Genomic DNA, 6,000 nt, shown 5'->3' on the forward strand with positions numbered 1-6,000 from the left:
GAAGGGCAGGCCGCGAAGGAGGAGGCGGAGGAGGAAGGGTCCGAGGAGGCGACGACGGCCCGGGCGAAGGCGGAGGCGGACGCGAAAGCGAAGGCCAAGGTCAAGGCCAAGGCGCAGCCGGTGAGCACCGTCGACGACGAGGAGGACACAAGTTCCTCCGACGCGTCGACCGACACCGCCTCTTCGGAAGAGGTGACGAGCAGGAAGCGCCACCGTGATGAGGACAACGAGGCGGGGCCATCAAAAAAGAAGAAGAAGTAGTTTTAAAAAAATTATATGTAATTTGATTATGTTTTTTCGAAGTTTTTATATGTAATTTGTTTATGATGCACCGATTTGAATATTAGTACAGAGTTTTCTTCTATGTATTAAAACAAAAAAGAGTATTTTAATATTTGGCAGCGATGTTTGGGTGACGCGACTGGGGGGGCGACGTCCCCTAAACGCGACACGAACAAAACATGGCCCCCAAACGCTCAATTCGGCGCCCTTTGGGGAACGATTTGGGGGACGCGACTGGAGATGCTCTTACCATGATTTTACTAGCTAAGTCTGTTTCGAAATATAAGCATTTTCAGAAAAGCTAATTTAGCTTTTTTAGCTTACATTTCAGAACAGGTAATACTTTTTCGATAATGGGAATACATTAACATTGTGAAGATACCAATTACACTCAGCCTCTGCAACAACATCATACCCTAATGGTAGTACAAATGCACACAACCGAGAAAAGAAGAAGAAGCTAGAAAATAAAAGGTCCCGCTATAATGTTTCAGTCCTTACAACAACAACACAAACACCATCATCACAATATCTGAAATCCAAGTTCTCCAAAAACGACTCCTCTTTAAAGGAAACAGTGCATAAATGTCATCATCACCCAATCAAAGATCTTAGATTCTACTTGAATATTTTGTCCCTTTGATAATTATTTGGGTGGTTGAATTTAAATTTAAACTAAAACACCGATAAAAAATATGAAACATAGAGAGTACATTGAAGTATTTCCGTGTGTTGCTACAAGATTTTTTTACCACGGGCTCTTGTATGTCTAGGGCTCTTCTCTTGGTGTCTAGTCTTCCTCCTCTTTATTCCATCTCGCAATGATGTCCGCATGTGTTTGTCCCTGCTTACAAACTTTAGATGCATGTAGGAGATGTCTAGGGTTAGGTAACTTGGTACAACAAGTGTGTTGGATTAGGGCACTTTGAGGACCTGCGGTTTGGACTTTGGAGCTATATATACCGGTGAAGTAGCTAGCTGGGTATATGTAGGATCGACGCCGAGCTAGCGCGCCGTCTCTCAGCTACTCACCAATAAACCATGCATTTGTGCATATCTGCATAGCTAGCTCCCAATCCATATATCTTATCTCCATCAGACCATCACCTTCCCTTCACCGGCCGCCGCCATTGATTGTGTTGAGACCCTGGGCGCCATATTGGCGAGCTTCTGCTTGCCTACGTGAAGTGAGATGTGAGAAGGTAGCTGCAAGGTCGAGGATATGCCTGGCTCCCTGTATGCCACTCGCATCGCTGCCAACAAAGATGTATCGTCGTTGGCAGCTGCGGCTGGCGTGCGAGGTGCCAAGCATGGCCTCTCTCTCTCTCTCTCTCTCTCTCTCTCTCTCTCTCTCTCTCTCTCTCTCTCTTAACTTTTTCTAGTTTTCTTCTCCATCAACTTCGCAATTTTTCATGCTGCAAATCTGTTTTGATGCATTTCGCCATATTTTGTTACTTGTAAGCCACCCGTTTGAGAGATCGCCATATTTTTGTAGTTCGTATGCCAGAGATTTGAGAGTGTGCTGAAGCATATTTTCATGCTGCAAACCTGTTTTGATATATCTCTCCACATTTTTTTCGTGTAATAAGCCACCTGTTTGAGAATCGCCATTTTTTATAACTTGTAAGCCAGCTATTTGAGAGAGTGTTCAAGCATATTTTCGTGCTGCAAACCTGTTTGATATATTTCGAAATTTTTGTTACAGTACTTGTAAGCCACCCATTTGAGAGATCGCCATATATTGTGTAACCTCAAACCGAGAGATTTAAGAGAAGATTGAAGCACATTTTCAGCCCGTGCAAGCTAGGGCCAAATGGTGCACGCGCTCACTGGGGCTCTGATGGGCTGATTACCGATGCTGCAAATACATGGGCTCATGTGCATGTACAGCAACAAACATGGGCTCGTTGTTTCAAGATCTGTTTTTGTTTTTTTATGAAACGAGTTCAACATCTGGTTTTTATTTTGTCTTCTCGAAGTTCCGAAATTTGTTCTATGAGCATGTAACATTTCGTTGTATAAGTATAAGCATGCTTAAAGATAGTGAATACACGACTTGCCTTTAACATGTATTTCTCGATTGCCTTTATGCACTGCAGCATTGGAATACAGGACATAACACTTGGGACATGCGAAAGATTGTGTGGGTTTACAGGCTGTACAAGGTTGAGTTCTGCATTTCATCATTGTTGTTCAGGCAACCAACTAAAGAAAAAAAACAATGCACCAAGCTGAACAACAAGAATATGATGCGAGAACCAACCTGAGGTTGAGTGGCTAGGAGGGTGGTTGTACCCCCAGCTCACCAGAGTTCAAACCTCAGGTTTGACATCTGTGTGTCTTATAAATGTGGAAGGCGACGTTCTCGTCGACAGCGAGGCACCTGTGGTGACTTCATCAATTTCAAGATCCAATCCACCAGCTCAGTCTTTCGGAGGTGCTCATAGGGGTAGGGTGTGCGTGTATCCGTTCATAAGGGTGAGTGTATGCGTGTGTATGTGAGCGTCTACGTTTGTAATGTGTTTCTCAAAAAAAAAACAAGAATATGATGCCTCTTACCGTAGTCAACTAAATACACTTCGTGCATATGCAAATTTCGAATGTAAAATATTTTACGCTCAGCAAAAAAAAAAAACTCAGACAAATTTTAGAGGATTCCAAAGTTGCACTATTCATGCTCTAAGATTTGCATTTTTTTGTCATTTTTTTATTTTCGGCAAGGATAGAATATAGTATATTTCGTATGAAAAATTTGCACACTAGTAGAACAAATTATTGTCTACATGCGATATTTAAAAAAAATTCAAAGCTTTAAATCTGAAATATGAAGTTTTAAAAAAGGGCTCGAGCAGCTCGTGTGGCAAAATGACACTCACGGCATCTCCAGCGACGCAACGTTTCAACGATCGTTTCCGTCCGTCGTGACCGGAAATGCGTCTGGCACCACCTCCAGCGGGGTGACGCAAAATGACCGTCCGTGGAGACGCAAACCTGGCCCAAATATGCGTTTTGGATGCGTCTCTGCGGACGCTGCGCGGACGCGCAAAGTGTCCGCTCGCGTCTGGCGGACGATTCGTTGGGCCCACCTGGCAGCGACCCTGCGCCGATGCGTCTTCTCAAACGCGTCAGCGACTGCGCCGCTGCGCCGCTTCGACAGTCTGCGCCACGTTAATGGCGATGCCTCGGCTGCCGAGCGGCCGCAGCCCACCTCCGCCAACCACGTTAATGGCGACGCCACGCGTCCCGCGGCCACCGCTTGCCCCGGCCTATATAAAGGGGCGTGCGTTCTTCTTCCTCATCCACTCCTCCAAAGAAACCCTAGCCACCACAAAGCTCGATCGTAGCGCCGCCTAGGTGTTCCTGCGACGCAGCCAAGCCCGCGAGGAAGTCCATGGCCGGTCCTGGTGGCCGGCGAGGTGGTCGAGGCCGCGGCCCTGGGCGCCCCCGGGGCCGGGGCAGGGGCCGCCGTGTTGGAGCATCTACGGCCCCACGCTCGCCGTCGCTTGCGCCCTCCTCGTCTTCGCAGGAGGACCGCTGCTTCGAGTTCCTCCTCCGCATCGACGACGATCCACTCGGCATCAAGCGGCTCCCGGACAAGTTCGCCGAGTTCGTCGATGGCGTCGAGCCGGCGCATTTGCAGCTACGGGAGGCCAGCTGCAACTTCTGCCGCTGGACCGTGGAGGTCTTGTTCGACTGGCATGGCAAAATGTACCTGAACACGGGGTGGGACAAGTTCGCCCGCGAACTCGAGCTCGAGCCCGGCTGCCAGCTCACCTTCATGTACGAGGGTGATGGCGAGATGATCGTCAAGGTGTTCGACGACACGGCGTGCCGCATGCACTACCACACCGGCGAATCCGGCTCGAATACCGATAGGTAGAACTTAGAGTGTTCTTTCTTTGCAGCGAAAATCTGGCTACGGGCCAGACGAAGCCAGTAGTGGAGGTTTCTGGATGTTCGTCCTTGGTAGAACCAACAAGGGCACCATCTCCCGCTGGATTTTCCAGTTTGAGTGACTGAGTGTGCACTCGAATGTTCTTTCTTGGCAGCGAACATACGGAAATCAACACAAGTGGTTTCCTCATTTTGCAATGTTTTATTGTGTCAAACATGGTTCAAACTATGTATTAGTTTGTGTAAACCATGTTCCCAATTATATATTAGTTTGTGTAAAACCATGTTTCAATATATAATATTTGGAACTATGTTTAAATGGAGTAGAGAAAAAAATGCGTCGTCCCGCTGGAGCAACCTCCAGACGCAAACGCGTGCGGACAAAAACGATCATTTTAGCGTCCGCGGCGCGACGCAAACAAACGCTCGCGGACAATAAAATTCGTCGCGGCGCTGGAGATGCCCTCATACTCCATGTGCTACTCAGCGAAGCTGATGGTGGGTCACATATACAAACCTTGGAAAGGTTGCTATACTGCCACCCACTTGCAGAGTCCCGGTGACCGCCGGGTCTATCCGACCGACCTTTCACTTTTCTTTTGAAAATAATCTTTTGAACTGTGCCGACCTTTCCCTGTGGGTTCTGGCCGAGAGCTCTCTACTAGTTTCGCCTGGTTGGCCGCTGCAGGTGGCTCTGAGAGACTGAGACCTGAATTGCGCCCGAACGATCATTTCCACGTGTTGGACAAAGAAAATGAATGAATTAGAAGTACCAAGATAATGGAGATATAGAAGCTGATCTGACTAGATTTATTTCAAACGGAAAATAAAGACTACCGAAACATGGATAGGTATATGTGTAACTGAACTTTGAGTTGGAGTGGAGTAAAAAATGAACTTTGAGTTGGTTACATTTTTCGAAAATACATCCTAGCAATTTGGTAGTTATATTTTAATTTTATTTTCTCAAAACCAAAATAAACAAACACGAAAAACAGTTCACGTGACAAGTTGGAGTGTGCGAGACGCCTATTTTATAAAGATTCCAACATAAGAGCATATCTCCACCTGGCTAAAAACGAGCTCTCAGTGGAGCCCCAAAAGTGGCCGTCACATTTTGGAGCCTAAAAGAATAGTCGACAACCCCACACCGGCTTCCACGCAAGAGGCATGTTGGGAGGATGTTAGGCATGCATTTGGTGTCATTGTTCGGTACCCTGCTCTCACCTGATCGGAGCCAACTATGTGCAGGCTGATGAACTATTGCATGATCATCCATAACATGATCATCGAGAGTGACCGAGATGAACCCATGCATGATGACCATCCATTTGATCACCAAGGAGACAAGGACCTCTTGCCCAAGTTGAGCAAGTACCTGGGAAGTTTTCTTATTTCCTCGCTATGCACCAAGAAATCCGAGATGTTACGTTTCATAATCAACTCAAAACGATCTACTTGAGCATTTATTGGAATGGAGATGGAAGGCATCATGTTTCTTTAACAAGTTGAGTTACAAATTATCTGAATTCTTGTACGAATAGTTTACTTTGTATGTCTAGATTATTGTGTGAAACTAGTTATGTGCAAAACATTATAATATTTTTTAAATAATTTCTTAAAACTATGCAAAATATTGTAGCATAATAAAAAAAAGTATAATCATTTTTTTGGAAGGGCGGTCGTATTAGGTTTACCGGTGTGCGACGGGCTCCTCTACCACCCGGCGCCTCTATTTAGTGGTAGTCCGGTGAAGATGCTCTAAGCATATTTTCCTCATGTGATCTTTGAGAGAGAACAGAGCAGGCTTTAGAAAATTAATAA

The sequence above is a fragment of the Lolium rigidum genome, chromosome 7 (assembly GCF_022539505.1).
Source record: "Lolium rigidum isolate FL_2022 chromosome 7, APGP_CSIRO_Lrig_0.1, whole genome shotgun sequence".
In the NCBI taxonomy this organism is placed as follows: domain Eukaryota; kingdom Viridiplantae; phylum Streptophyta; class Magnoliopsida; order Poales; family Poaceae; genus Lolium; species Lolium rigidum.